Source organism: Anastrepha ludens, chromosome 3 (genome assembly GCF_028408465.1).
Source record: "Anastrepha ludens isolate Willacy chromosome 3, idAnaLude1.1, whole genome shotgun sequence".
Classification (NCBI taxonomy): Eukaryota; Metazoa; Arthropoda; class Insecta; order Diptera; family Tephritidae; genus Anastrepha; species Anastrepha ludens.
The window spans coordinates 119548804-119563913 of record NC_071499.1 but is presented as its reverse complement, the minus strand read 5'-3'; positions in this window follow the sequence as shown (position 1 = coordinate 119563913).

The following is a 15110-nucleotide window of genomic DNA, read 5'->3' as shown; positions in this document are numbered from 1 at the left end:
ATTGTTGTTTCTGATGGAGCGGAGCCCCCATAACACTTTTTAAGGCATTGTTTCGCTTAAAGGGTATTTGTTCCCATCAGGTTAGGTTAGGTTAAATGGCTGCCCTTGCTAGGGGCCCAGTTGGACAAATATTCAAAATTCGTCCGTCGTGGTACCATACAGGGGACAAGAGAAAGGGAAGGAACATGGAACTTTGCGACTGACTAATTTACTTTTGTAATTAGCCGCATAAAGCTACGGATGAACTTCACCACATGTATGATATTCAAACCCGCAATATCCGCAGATGTAGCGAAATAGTGAGAGCCCAGATGTCTAAACTCTTACCCGACCAGAGCAGGGTAGCTGAGAACAAGGTGCTGAGCTACTTTCACGTCATCCTCCGGACAGCTTCTGCAGAAACAACTTGAAGCAATACCAGTTCTCACCGCATGGACAATGTTCGGTAAGGATACTTACCAAATTCGAAAGCTGTGGCTTCGTTAGCCTTAGAAGCTCCACCCGTTGCCAGAAGAATCTCGCGACCTTGCACGTTTTCGCACTAGTCCAGCGCTCGCTAAGTTGACTCAAGGCCCATCTTTCCAGGGGCAGACCACAGGTTCTTAAGGGAACACTAATCCTCTCATTTTCCGACGAAACCGTCTCCAAAGTTCCCTGTCTAGCCACCTCATCAGCCACGCAGCTTCCCTCTATGCCGCCGTGACCGGGAACCTAAATGAGCCTGATATCGAAGTATTCGAATGCAATCGAGGAGAGAAACCAGGCATTTCCTTGACCAATCTCGAATGCACAAACAACGAGCTCAAGGCCCTAGTTGCCGCTTGGCTATCGGAATAAATATTTACTTCCTTAACTCTAACTACCGAAGTGAGCAACAAATCCACTGCTACCTTAATTGCGGCTACCTCCGCTTGGAAAACACTACAGTGGTCCGGAAGCCTGAATTTGAGCCTGGTGGGAATCTCTTCATAGAATACTCCCCCTTCCGTCCAACTTCGAGCCATCCCTGGACATGTTTGCCATGTTTTTCCGCCAAATGTTACGCCCCGCCCACTCATCCCTTGAGGGAATATGAGTGGAAAATGGTCCGCTCGGACCTAGTGTAGGTGTACAATCAGTCAGTCCATAAATTTAGATTTAGTGCATTTTTTATCTCACTTTTATTTATTGACGTAGTAATGCTTCTATTAGTTTAAAGAAAACTAAATCCAAAATTTTTGCGCAATTGATTTAAATCTATTTTATGGGCGATCCTTAGCTCCTGGGCGATGATACGACTACTAACATGCCAGTCAACTTCGAACATTTCTGTGACTTCTAATTATCGACATTTTCTGTAACATCAAAAATGCCTGAACGGAATCGACGAAACCAAAATTGCTAATCAGCTGTTAAAGTATCAGCACTATAAACACCATTCACAATTTGTTTTTCGCATTTTCGCCTTTATCAAAGAAAAGCTGTAAAATGTACCGAATGTTTTCTTTACTGACTTCAATTGTTACGCAGCTCATCCTGTAACTCACATGTGAACAGTTGCAACTGAATGGAACAAACAAAAAACAGCAAAGGAATTTCTTCAGTGTGAAATGCAACGAGCATAAACTTTAAATTATTTGATCTATACTTTGCGTGATATCGCTCCCTACAGCCAACTACTGAGAAAACAATGGATTTATTTTTCCCCAAACTAATATTTAATAGTAGTGGCGAAGAAAAATCAATCTCTAAGTTGAAAATTCCAATTTATTTGGATTTCGCTATATGACAGGCCCTGGAACACGAAGTGTAACTAATTAAAAAGGCCATTAATTTAGTTTGGAAAATTACATTTATTCAATTCAATATATAGAGTGGAAGAAAGTCTCAATCTCTCAGATTTGTATCAAATTCACACCCTTCGTCCAGGTCCAACCAAGAGTTCTTGAAGTTTATTTCTAATTGAAGTTCAAATATTGACTGAGAATTAAAAGCAATAATTTTAATTTTGTTGTTTTTTTTTGTAATTTTTTAAAGCGACTATGAGAGCCCACAAACTAAAAATACGAAAACCAAATATTTGAAGGGCAATGAAAGGAGTTTAAAGCACCTGAAACTCTTTCCAAATTATTGATTTAGTAATTACTTGTCAATGTGTAGCCATCGGTGTAATGGCCATTGTTTAGATGCAAATTTGTAATCGTAACTACAATCACTACAATCTGAATTGGTGCGCCAGGGCGGACTCTCTATATACATATTTTATTGCAGTAGCGCTTCTACATGAGTGGCCGCCAAGTATAAGTAGTAAAAACCATATTTGCATAAATTAAGCCAGCAGCTAAAACAAATTCAACCTAAACCCCCGCCCCACAAAACGAGTACAGCGCCTGAACTTGATAGATTTTCAAATAAATTTCTCAGTGAAAAGCACACCCTCTGGTGGTAGCCACAAATCTATTCAATTCATTTCCATATGCCTGCCTATCTTCGGTTAAATTAATGTCCTGCTATTAATTTCGAAACTCTCGATGAGCGTGATTTAATGTATTTTTTATTTATCTTTACATGCTTACTTACAACACTACATTACTGGTTAGCCACAAAACAAAACCAAACAAATCACAAATACTCGTGGCTAAGAAATGAAATGAAAAAATGCATAAAGAAAACAGATTTAGCTGTAATTTGTTTATAGCAAAAACAATTTTTCACCATTCTTTGCTGGAATGCAAAGATAAGAGCGATGGCAAAGCGACGGGCTGACCAAGGCGCTCAGTTGCTTTATTGATGGCCTTTGGTGTCAACAACTTTGCTTAGCAGCAGGGTAATCAAAATAAATGAGATGTGCGAAAGGGTAAACTTGAGTGCAAATTGAAGGGGGTGGGAAGGTAAATAAAACACAGTGGTAAAGTAGTCATGCTGGATGGAGGAAAGCTGCAGAATTTTTCAAAGAAACAAATTCGAAACTTAAGTGCTGGAAATTCATGAAGTCTTAGTGAGTTGGAAAGACAAAAAAAAATACGAAATCACACGCAAACTTTTCAACTTTTAGGTGAGCAAGCAAATTTATTAAAAGTAGTATGTATATCCCAGGGTACAAGACAATATCAAAAATGTTAAAATTTTAACATTTTTATCATTTTAACTCAAAAATTTAACATTTTTACCATTTAACTCATTTTTTTAACTTACAGTTACTCAAAATTTTAACATTTTTTAACATTTAACTCATTTTTTTAGCTTATATTATCTCACAAAATAAACGTTTAAATTTTGATGTGGGTCGAAGAGTCCAACCCTAAATTATTGTTACTCGTAGTTAATATTTTTAAGATATTAAAGATATCTATTTTTGATGTACTAGTAATCAATATTTAGGTTGGTACAGTTAAAATTTTGTGTTGGGTCGATGTCTATTAAGTGAAAAAATGTTAAAATATTGATTACAAAATATTTAAAGTAATCTATTCAAAAAAAAAAACAAAAAAGGATACATTTATTTTTTAAAGTACCTTTCAAAAAAAACGACGAACTCCTCAAAACAAGAGTCTTTGAGTCAGATTTGAACTTGCAACAAAATTATTGTTATAATTCCAACTGCTTAACCAACTCATCTAAACATCATATTCTGAAGTAATGTAATTACAGCTGAGTAGTATGCAAAGCAAGCAATGCTGATCTTATCAACATTGCTCACAATCTATAAATAGAATAAGCATAAGCACAAACCAAAAAAAAATGAAATACTGTTGAATACGAGTCACAAACTGCAAGATAAGCATAATATTTGATAAGCTTTTATACATCAACACATGGTTACAAGTGCAGTATGTATTTAGCGTTAGAAGAGGGTGGACGCAAAAAAAAAACAAAACAAAAAGATTTTATAACTATGGCTGGTAAGTTTTTTTTTTTGTAATTTTTTAAGTTTTTATTAATTTATTTATTTGTTTCAGAAGAAAGTATGGATTTCGATGAAAGCAAGGATGGATTTGATGAAGAAGGGGAAAAATTTTTTAAAGATCTTGAAACCTTCACCAGTTTTTGTATAGAAAAACGTATTTCTTCTTTTAATCAACTAAAAGAAAAATATATATTTGAAGGCAATGGCCTAAAATTAAAAAATGAAAAATATAAAAATTTTTTGGATAATATGTTTATGGATAAAAAAGATAAAAAAAATTATAAGAAAGATAAAAGAGAATTTGATTTCATCGATTTAAAAGAATTATTGGAATCAAAACGTGTAAACCAATCTAAACCAGTTGGTTTAGATTTTAAAATTGATAATGAATTTATACAAAATTTACAAAAAGATAGTATTGATGATAATATTACAAAATTATATAAAATTAATAAATTATTATTACAAAATAAGAAAAATACTTTTTATATAAATTGTACAATAGGATTAATTTTAGAAGAATATGCAAGAAAATTGCAATTAGAAAAAGGTTATAAAAAAATTGGTGTAAAATGTAAATATACAACTATGAAAGATATATATAAAAAATTTAAGATAAGCGAAAGCTATGCTTGTAAATTACGTTATATAGGCTTTTTGGTAACACAATACCAAAAATTGCAAAATTTAGATATAACCATTGATGGATTATATAAATATAGAAAAATATTAGATATAGTTTTTGATGAAAAAAATGAAAAATATAAAGATTTCCAAAATAACTGGATATAATAAAAAATAAAAATCTTATTCAAACAAAAATTCAAACATTTTTTTATATTGTAAAGAAAAATTCAAACATTTTTTTATATCTACCATCATTTGTTTCTTGTTCTTTATCTATTACTAAAAATCCAAACTGTTCTTTCCAACATTGAATACACATATTTTTTAAAATATCATAATCAATATCATTACAATGATCATTAAATATGTGTTTCAGATTAGTCTTATCTTGTTTAAATAAAATTATATAGTTTGCATTATCTCTTATCAATTGTTTAGGTATTTTTGAATATGTTTGACATAAATAAAAACAAGAAATGTTATTGTGTCTACCATAAGCAAAATAATTGGCAATATTATCTTGTTGTTCTGTAGAGATATCGTCAAATATTATTACAGAATATGGTTTAATATTTTCAGGTGTTGGTAGAGATTGAATTGATAAACATTTTATATCTTTAGATTCCAAATCATTTTTAACACACAATTTATTGAATTGAATTATCATATCTTCTAAAAATTTATATTTTTCTTGATAGCAAGTTTTTGAACAAATTATTATATCAGAATAATAAATCTTTGATAATATATTTAATAATACATTTGTTTTTCCGCAATTACTTGGTCCACAAATAATTGCTCTAATAATATTCGGAAATATTTCATTTAATCTTTTTATTGGTTTATGAGTATCAAAATTTTGAATAGTTAATTTAATTTTATTATCTAATTTAGTAACTTTTAAATGACCATCCATAATTTAGAATTTTAGACAAATTTTTTTAATCTATTAATATAATTAATTACATATTTATTTCAATTAATTTTTAGTTAATTTAAATTTTATAAAAATTAAAAAAAAACAAGTCAAACATGCATTACTTGATTTGTTAGTGGATTATATGAATAACTATCATCACTAATAATTAAACAGTGAATGACTGTATTTGATGGAAAATCTTCTGTCCATTTAAATTCAATTTTAATATCAATAGCAGCCTCTTTAATTACCTCATTCTGTTTAGATGTATCAATGCATATTATTGGATATTCTTTTAAAAATGTATCACAATTAACTATTGGTAAATTATTTATACTAGAACCATAATATGAATTTTTAAAATCTAGAAACATATTATATAATGTATCAAATTTATTTTGATTAATAGATAGTTGCATATCATAGTTTGGATATCTATTTGTATTTAATTTAACTACAACATTTTCTAAATTACAATGGTCAAATTTACTATTGTCTTCATAATTATTCTGATTTCTTGATGTTTGAAATGCAATAAGAAAATATCTAGGTTTAGCACTAGATGATGTTATATTCCAGGTATAAGTCTTTACAGCTGGAATTGCAGTAGTACAATAGTATCTCCAATTTCTAAAATACATTTGAAAGTTTGTATTATTTGAAATTTTTTTATTAATTTCATGATCAACTTCAACTGAAAATTTAACATGAGGCATTCTCCATATAATTTGATTAATATCAATAGAAAAAGTATGATCACTTAAACTATTATCAATAATTAAACAATTTGTATCATCATTTGATCTTATTAATTCTAATTTTTGATTAATTCTAAAAATGAAATTTTTGTAATCATCAAAAAACCCAATTAATATACATAATGGAATGCTAACAGAAAAATAACCTTTCTTATTACAAACACTACCTTTATTTACAATTTGCCAACCAGCATTATTTAATGATAAATCATTAGAAAATGATGCTAAGCCTTTAATTGTTGTTGTTATTCCAGGATTTTCAATTTTATCAATTTCAACTGAATTAATAAAATATGTAATTTTACTAAACAGATTTATTATACCATTATTCACAAAATTTATTTTATCAGGATTAAGTTTATCTAATATTTTACCATCTTTATCTTTAGCAATAATTTGACCTCTAATATTAAGTAAACTTTTTGATGGTAACGTTTTAATGTCTTGATTATTAATATTTATTTCTATTGGTCTTCCATATTCATTTAATAGTGTAGAATTAGATGGCAAATGTTCATAAAAGTCATAAGATTCGATACCTTTTTCTTCTTTCATTTATTTAACTAAAAAATATTATTAAAAATTTACTAATATGTTTTGACTAGGTCGAAACCTATGTTTAAAATAATTGTAGTCTTGTATTTAATTGTCTTATCAAATTATAAAAAAACATTATTAATAGAATAATAATTAGTACCATTGAAATGTATTCATTTTGCATTATTTTATCTATTCCATTTGAAATAATAAAATCTATTTTTGATAATTGATTATTTTTATCAAAATTGTTTTTACAATTATTCATTTAATGCAATAGAAAAAATCCTAAATATTTTTAATATTTTTTTTTTTTGTTAATCTTTTTACATTCATTTTCAATTACCTTTTTTTGTATATCTAAATATATTGCATAAAATATAAGAATTGCAATTACAATAAAAATTACAATAGAAATTAATTTTAATAAAGACGGATCCATTATGACACATCTACATCCTCCATTATATTTATTATTAGCATCAATTATGTATAACTGTGATATACAATCATTTTGATATGGAATAATATTAACACAAGTATTCATTTATTAACAATATTTTTTTTTTATTTCATTTTACTTACACTTCTCAATAAATCATTGAGTTTTTGTGTTGTAATTTTTTTATTTACTAGTCCAATCTTCATTGTTTTAGATTCTTCAATAGCTTTTTGTCTTTTAATAAAATTGTTCTTATATTTTTCAGCTAATGCAGCGTTTTTATTTTCAATGCTATTTATAAGGTTATTATGTTCTGATTCAAGAATATCATAATTTACTTGTAACTCATACATATCATCATTTAATTTGCCAATAATTTCTTCATAACTCATTAAACTAAATTCTAATATAGCTTTCTCATTTAATAATTCATTTACTAATATTTTATTTGATTCTGAATGTAATTCAATATTATAATCTTTAATATTTTTAACACTTTTCATAATACAAACAGCATATTCATGCCATACATGATCATTATTTTTAAGTGCATCATTTAAACATTGAACAAAACCACTTCTATTATTAAACTGAGATTTATGTTGCCTAATAAATTCTTGTGTTTGTTTAACCTCTTTTTCTATTTCTTCTTTATTTAATAGTTTTATACTAGATCCTCTTAATTTCAAGATAGGCACATCAGTATTTGTTTTAAATTCTTCAATTGTATGTATATTCGACATTTATTATAATAAAAATTTTTAATATTTTTTTATATTGAAACACTAAGAAAAATATAATTATTTTAAAAAATTTTTTCATAAATAAATTAAAATGAATAAAATGTATAAGAATATAACTAATTTATACAATCATCCAAGCCCTTCTACTAAAACTGTTTCACCACTTGTATCACTACAAGGGAAAACAAAAAGTTTTAGAAATTCAAAAAATATTCATATTCCAAAAAATGCTAATGAACTTAAACAAATTAGAGAAAGAAATTTAGCTATTAATTATTTAGAACAAGCTAGTACTTTAAAATTAACTAAAGTAAAATTTTGCGAACAAAATCATATTTCACGCGATTCTCTTAATAATGGACTTAAATTACTTGGTATTGAAATTATTGGCAAAAACACTAAAAATGAAGACAATTCTCGACAATTCTCGACAATTCTCGACAAAAGAAGACAATTCTCGACAATTCTCGACAAATGAATACAATTCTCGACAGACTAAATCAAATAGTTTAACAGAGGAACTTTTAAAGAATGTAACTAAAATAAATAAGAAAAATAAAAACGAATTGTCTAATATTAATAAAAAAGTTGATGATGATATTTCAAGTTTACCTTCAGTTCATGATTAATAATTATCCAAATAAATAAATAAATACATCACATTTTCTATTATAATAAATGGTGCGATATTATGGTAGTGGTATTATAAATAATCTTATAAATAATCTTCCATTTGAATTACATTCTCCAGGATATAATTATTTAGGACCTGGTACTAATCTTGAATTAAAACTTGAAAAAGATATACATCCAATTAATAAATTAGATGAAGCAGCTAAAGAACATGATATTGCATATTCTAAAAGTAACGATATAAAGAAAAGACATGAAGCTGATAAAATTTTAGAAGATAAAGCATGGTCAAGAGTTTCAGCAAAAGATGCTAGTTTATCAGAAAAAGTAAATGCATATTTAACTACTAATGCTATGAAATTTAAAAGAAAAATGGGTATGGGTTTAACAACTCACAATTCATTAACTGAAGAATTGATAAATGTTGACTCTGTTAACGGTTCACAAAGTGAACATAATACAAATGAAAATGAAATTAATTTTATTCCAAAATGTGGACGATATATTAAATATCCAATATCTCTAAATGAGGATCAACAAAAACAAGTTTATGATGCTATGAAAAATAAAACAGATATTACTATAAAATTAGAACCAATTCAATTACAAAGAACTAAAGAAAGTGTAATGAATGAAACATATTTACCATTAACTAGAAAACAAATTAATTCAATAAAAAAACATTTAGATAATAATAAAACTACTTTTAAAATTTTTATATTAAAATTATCTATGTCTCAGTTACAAAGTTTTAATAATGAAAAAATTGGCGGATTTTTACCAGCACTATTACCACTTATTCCAGCAATAGGAGCTGCAGTTACTGCAGGAACAACATTATATAGAGCATATAATGATAAAAAAACTAACGATAAATTATTAGAAGAAAAAATACGTCATAATAAAGCATTAGAAGAAAAAAATATAAAATCTGGTAATGGTATGTTACTTAAAAAAAATTTGATTTTGAATTAATTCCAATTAAACCATTAAGTAATTATGATTTAAAAAAATATGCTAGAAAATTTAATATAGCAAATTTTAGGGGTGTATTCATGAAAGATAGATTACCAGAAAAGATAAAAGATAAAGAATGTGGAATAATAAATTTAGATAATAATGATGGTAATGGTACACACTGGGTAGCATATAAAAAATATAATAATCATATTTTTTACTATGATTCCTTTGCTATAAATAAATTACCAATATTAATAGAAAAATATTTCAAAACTAATGAAAATACTGTAATTTTTAATAATAATATTGATCAAGAAATAAATGAAATAATTTGTGGTCATCTATGTTTAAAATTTTTACTTAATTAAATAATGCCGACTATATCATTAGATGGAAATACTTCAATAATTTCATGTAATTTTGATGAACCAATAATTTTAGATAATAAACATATTTCAACAGAGTCAAATGAAGTTAAACATGATTTTGAAATGTGTTTGCTTAATTTTTCTACTTATAATTCTATACCGAACATATCTGAAAAATTAAAAAATAATATTTTACATTATGTTGACTCTGTCATTGGTTCACAAAGTGAACATATTTTCGAAGGAAATGATTCACAAGATAATTTACATACAATTAACAGTGTTAACAAAAAAATTACATTTCCAACTGGTTCATATGAAATAAATGATATAAACAATTTTATAAAAGAGAAAATAAAGGGTATTACTATTAAACCAAATATGACAACATTAAAAGTTGAAATTAAAAGTAATTATATTATTGATTTTACACAAAAAAATTCCATAGCTTCATTACTAGGATTTAGTGAACAAATTATTCAACCTAATACATTAGTATCATCTGATTTACCAGTAAATATTATGAATGTTAATTCTATTAGAATAAAATGTAATATTGTAGGAGGTAGTTATGAAAATAATAAACAAACAAATATTATTCATGAATTTTTTATTAATGATAAACCTGGTGAAAAAATAAATGAAATACCTAAAAATTTAATATACTATCCAGTAAATACAAATACTATTAGAAATATAACTATTTATATTGTTGATCAGGATAATAATTTAATTGATTTTAGAAAAGAAAAAATTAGTATAAGATTAAATATTAGAAATGTAAATTGATATAAAATTTAAAAAAAATATTTGTTAATAAATTGGAAACAATGGGTGAAATAATACAACAACAACAAAGATTATATCATAAAATAGTAAATGGTGAAAAAATATGTTTATCTATTATAAATAGTAAAAAAATATGTTTTTCATGTTTGGAAGAAACAAATATTTCTAATTTGAATAAGGGGTATTGTAAAAAATGTTACAATCAAAAATTTGCATATCGTAACACATTACCAAGTAGAAATAAAAAAATAGAGTGTGAATGTGGTGTAAATTATACTTTATCAAATAAACAACGTCATTTTAAATCTCAATTTCATATTAAATTTATTAATAATAAAGAAAATAATGAAAAAATTAATGATAAAAATTAATATCCAATTAAGTTTAATAAAATTAATTGGTATTTACATCACACTTTAAAGTATTATAATTTTATATTGTATAAAGACGAGAAGTTAATTTATTTAAAAAAAATGTTTCTATATAAATAAGGAAAAATTAAGTAAAAATATCAACCAAATAAAAATGAATCCATTTAATATTAAAGAATTGAAATCTAAAAATTTAAAAAATTTAAAAAAATATATTAGAGCAAATAAACATATTTTTCAATTGCCAAAATATTGGTACAATAAAAATAAAAATAGTTTATTAAACATAATAAGTGTTTTAATAGAAAAGCATAATAATGATGTTATTCAAAATATATTTCAAAATTTTGATGATTATGATTTTGATATTATTGATATTCAAGAAAAACAATTAAATGGTTCATGTTTTAACAATATGGTTGCTGATTTAGAGTTTACAAATAATGAAGAATTTGATATTGAAAAGCATTTAGAATTAATAAAAAGAAATTGTTTCAAATATTTTTTCAAAGGTTTTAAAAAATATAGTAATTTTAAAGTGTCTTTAGGAACAGCGGTAATTCTTACGACTATTAATAAAAAAACTAATGAAATTGAAGAATATGAATATTGGTATAGATCAGAAATACATTATGTTAATAAATTAAACTATACAAAAGAATTTTATTTAATGATAGAGGAAATAAATAATAAATTCTCAGAAAAATGTACAATAAAATCTGCTACTAGCTTTGTTAGAATAGTAAAAACACATATTAGTAGAGATAAGTCTCAAATTCTTGCTGGATCATATATTCCATTTACTAATAGAAATTGTGTTAATATTAAAAATACTGATAATAAATGTATTTTATATTGTATCTTATATTCTATTTATCAAGATGTGTTAAAAATTCATCCAGAAAGACCAACAAAATATAAAAAATATCTTGAAGATTTAGAAAATGATGATAAATTTAAAAATCTAAATTTAGAATTTCCATTTATAGTTAGTAAAGAAAATGTTAAAAAATTAGAAGATTATTTTAATATTACCATGAATTTTTATCATTTTGATTCAGAAGAAAATGATACAACTGAACAAATTCAATTAATATATAAAAGTAATTCTTTTGGTTCTTTAGTTAATGGATTGTTCAGAAAACATATTAATATTTTATATATAGAAGAAAATATTACTAAAGAAAATTACAAATCTCATTTTGTATTAATTAAAAATTTATCTGGATTTTTAAGTGGTAAAATTCACAAATATGATAAGCATCTACATATTTGTAATAAATGTTTTAAACATTTTGAAAAATCTGATAAATTAGAAGAACATATAAAAACATGTTATTTATTAAAAGATGATAATAATATAATACAAAATATAAAGTTACCTAAAGAGGGTGAAAATATTTTAAAATATAAATCTAATGGTGCAGAATTATTTCATCCATATACTTTATATGCTGATTTTGAATGTACTTTGGAAAAAATTAATAAAAAAAAATCTGACAAATGTAAAAATACAATATTACTTCATGAACACATTCCAAATAGTTATGGTATTTATAACACTTATAACAAACAATATATTTCAAAGAATACTTCTAATAGAAAAGTGCTATTGAAATCATTCTTAGATAATTTAATAAAATATGCTAAAGATTATTATGAAGTAAGAAAATTGAATAATATAATTCAGGATAAAGAATCGATATTAAAGTTTGATAATACTAACAATTGTGAAATTTGTGATATTCCATTTTCTGAAGAAAATAAAAAATGTTGGGATCATGACCATACAACTGGTAAATATAGAATGGCTTTATGTAATAAATGTAATCTAAAGTTAAAGATGCCAAAATTTTTACCAATTATTATTCATAATTTAAAAGGTTATGATTCAAAATTATTTCTAAAATATTTAGATGAATTTCATCCTGAAACTGAAACTAGTGTTCTAGCAACGAGTACTGAAAAATTTAAACAAATTAAAAAACCAGTTATTGTAGGTGAAACTAAATATTTAAAATGTAAAAATGAAAAATGTAAATATCAATATAATTTAAAGACAAGAAACACTTGTCGTAATTGTAATTCAACAGATTTAGAATTATATACAGTTGTCGAAAAAATAGAATTAAGATTTATAGATTCAATGGAATTTATAAATACTTCATTAGATAAAGCTGTTAAAAATTTATTAGATGTTAATGATATATATTGTGTAACATGTAAGAAAATAAGAAAAATGGATTATGTATCTTATAAAGTTAGTAAAAATACTGAGAATAAAATATATGCTTGTAGTATTTGTTCAGTTTGTAATACTAAAAATATAAAACCTATTAATTTTGATCATTTAGAAAACTTTAATAATATTTTTAAAAATCTATCATTAAAAAATAAATGTTATTTACTTAGAAAAGGTGTATATCCATATGAATTTATTGATGATTATAAAAAATTAAGTATAACAGAATTTCCAAATCTTGAAAATTTTAATTCATCATTAAATGGAAATATTAATATTAACGATTATAAATTTGCAAATAAATTTTGGAAACATTTTAATTGTAAAACATTTAGAGACTATCATAACTGGTATTTGAAATTAGATGTTATACTTTTAAGTGATGTATTTGATAATTTTAGAAAAGAATGTTTTAAAAATTATAATTTAGATCCTATACATTATATAAGTTCACCACATTTAAGTAATTCATCTGCTTTAAAATTAACCAAACAAAAATTAGAATTATTAACAGATCAAGATATGTATGAATTTTATGAAAGTGGAACTAGAGGTGGAATATCACAAATTGCACATAACTATGCTAAAGCTAATAATTGTTATTATTACATTTCCGAAGGAAACGGTTCACAGAGTGAACATATTGACCATGTCAACGGTTACCGAAAGGAACATGCTGATATTGTAGAACAAGTTTATAAATTAAGTAAAGAGGAAGCTTCTCTTAAAGGTATATACGATTCTAAAAAATTAACAAGTTATATTTTATATTTAGATGCAAATAATTTATATGGATGGGCCATGTCACAAAAATTAAGTGTTGGTAATCATGAATGGTTAAATGAAGATGAAATTAAATATTTTTGTAATGTTGATAATATTTTAAATAAAGATTTTGATGATAATAATATTGGATATACATTAGAAGTTGATATAAGTATTCCTCCGGAATTACACAACTTTTATAATGATTATGCTCCAGCACCTCATCATTATGTTCCACAATTTGAAGATTTATCACCAAATCAAACAGACTTAATTAATAAAGGGATTGGTAGTAAACCAAATGATAAAATTAAAAAATTAATGTGTACGTTGTTACCAAAGAAAAATTATATAATTGATATAAGATTATTAAAAGAATATTTAAATAATGGTGTAATTTTAACTAAAATTCATAGAGGTATTAAATGTAGACAAGAAGCATGGTTAAAAAATTATATTGAAAAAAATACAACACTTAGAAAAGAAGCTAAAAACGATTTTGAAAAAGATTTTTTCAAACTTATGAATAATAGTGTATATGGTAAGCAAATGGAAAATGTTAGAAATAGACTTAATGTTAGAATAGTTAAAACTGAAAAAATTATGAGAAAACTAATAAGTAGAAATACATATCAATCAAGAAAAATAATAGATCATAATATGTGTGTAGTGTTTGGTAAAAATACAAATATTAAATTAAATAAACCTATCTTTGGAGGTCAAAATATTTTAGATTTATCAAAATTATTAATGTTTAAAATGTATGTACAACTTAAAACTAAATATGGTAATAGAATGAAATTATTAGGAACAGATACTGATTCATTTATTCTTTATTTTGAAGGTAAACATATTGATGATGATTTTGATATTTATTCTGAAATGAAAGATGATCTAGATAATTATGATACCAGTGATTATATAGATAATTTTCCAATTGAAGATTTAAAATCTAATATTAATAAAAAAGTACCAGGAAAATTTAAAGATGAATATAATGGAATACCAATTAGAGAATTTTGTGGACTTAGAAGTAAAATGTATGCATTTAAGACCGATGTTTGTGATAA